This window comes from Sinocyclocheilus grahami, unplaced genomic scaffold (genome assembly GCF_001515645.1).
Source record: "Sinocyclocheilus grahami isolate Dianchi unplaced genomic scaffold, SAMN03320097.WGS_v1.1 scaffold1152.1, whole genome shotgun sequence".
NCBI classification, from domain to species: Eukaryota; Metazoa; Chordata; class Actinopteri; order Cypriniformes; family Cyprinidae; genus Sinocyclocheilus; species Sinocyclocheilus grahami.
The window spans coordinates 236,951-238,784 of NW_015506331.1; positions in this window are offsets into that span (position 1 = coordinate 236,951).

Below are 1,834 nucleotides of genomic sequence, written 5' to 3' on the forward strand. Positions count from 1 at the left end.
ATTCTCGTAGCTTCGTAAAATTACAGTTGAACCCCTGATGTCACTTTGGTTTGGAACGACATGAGGGCGAGTAATTAATGACAGAATTTTTATTTTTGTGTGAACTAACCCTTTAAGTGGGTCAAAAAAGCACTCTAAATTTTGGCTAATTACATTTAATATAAATGTACACGCATACCTTTTCATTTAATTGCAGTTAATATGTGATTAAGTGTCAAAAAAATCTGGATCTCATTATAATGGAAAAGGGGAAAATACATCAAATCCTAATAGTGTATAATTTCTGTGCCACTAGTGCCACCAAACATGACTGCAGAAATAATGACAGTTTTCAAAAAGGTTTCATGAACCCCTTCCACCGTTGGTTGAGCAAACAGATAGCCCCTCCCCCCACTCACAGATGTTGTAAAAACAACTGGCATACAAGTATAAAGCCTTAGACAGAGCTTGCTGGATAATGTGACGTGGTGATGTTTAACTGACATAGCTGACATTTCGGGTGTTTACTAGTTGGGTTCATCTGGGAAAGGGATTTATTTTAACATTAAAATGTACATATACAGCATGTTTGGAAAATTGGTCAATAGAGTTTAATGACTTTTGCCTGTGTTTACGGGGCCACATTATGCACAGTAAATCTGCTAAACCATCCTCATATGCAAATAAGAATTTTGGCAGCTTTTTGCAAAATGCATGGCTTTCATTTGTTCATTGAAATGTCAATTATTGGATTTCATCACTTTTAACAAACTCAAAGTTGGCAAACCATAGAAGTTTCTTCCTAAATTGAGAAATTTCTTTTTGGTTTACAAGTTCACGTTTACTCTTCTAAATGCCTTTGATTATCCTGAATTATAGATTTGAAGGTCATTTAGGTAATCAAAGAGGAACTCAAACTTCTTCATGTGGCATTTATCAACTAAATGTGTTTTATTCACCTTAAAGGGTAATTGATTTATGCTTTATTCATTGTTGACATCTATGCACAGATTTGAAGCTTTCTGGTTATAGGACAATCAAAAAAATTATGTAATTGCAAAGTCAATGCAAAAGGGAAAATGTGACGACAAATGAAGAAGAATGTTATTTATTATCGGTGTTATTTGTATTAATGTCCAGATTGCATATGTTTAGTGACCTCCGAGCTGTAGGTCCCCAGAGCTTTATTCACTAAACATTGCAGGCACAATGTGATTGCGGTAGACATTCAATGGCCCTGTTTTAAAAGTTATTTAATTTGCCACATCTGAGACGGTCTATTAATTACAATATTACTGTGTTTCTGTTATACAATTAGTTACATATTAGATGTAACAATAAAGATGTATTGTTTTCAAACTGCTTGCGCTTGTTCTGCATTGTTTTATGGATCTGAATGCTCTGCAACTAACTGGGATTCAAGCACATGGGAAAATTGTCTGAATACTCTATTCTGATTGGTTGGCAGGTTTGCATTTACGCTTTGAGTTATGAGAGGCCATGCTGTGTTGTGAATAAGTCACGGCTACAATTAGTTACATATTAGATGTAACAATAAAGATGTATTGTTTTCAAACTGCTTGCGCTTGTTCTGCATTGTTTTATGGATCTGAATGCTCTGCAACTAACTGGGATTCAAGCACATGGGAAAATTGTCTGAATACTCTATTCTGATTGGTTGGCAGGTTTGCATTTACGCTTTGAGTTATGAGAGGCCATGCTGTGTTGTGAATAAGTCACGGCTGTGTGTGTGTGTGTGTGTGTGTGTGTGTGTGTGTGTGTGTGTGTGTGTGTGTGTGTGTGTGTGTGTGTGTGTGTGTGTGTGTGTGTGTGTGTGTGTGTGTGTGTGTGGGTG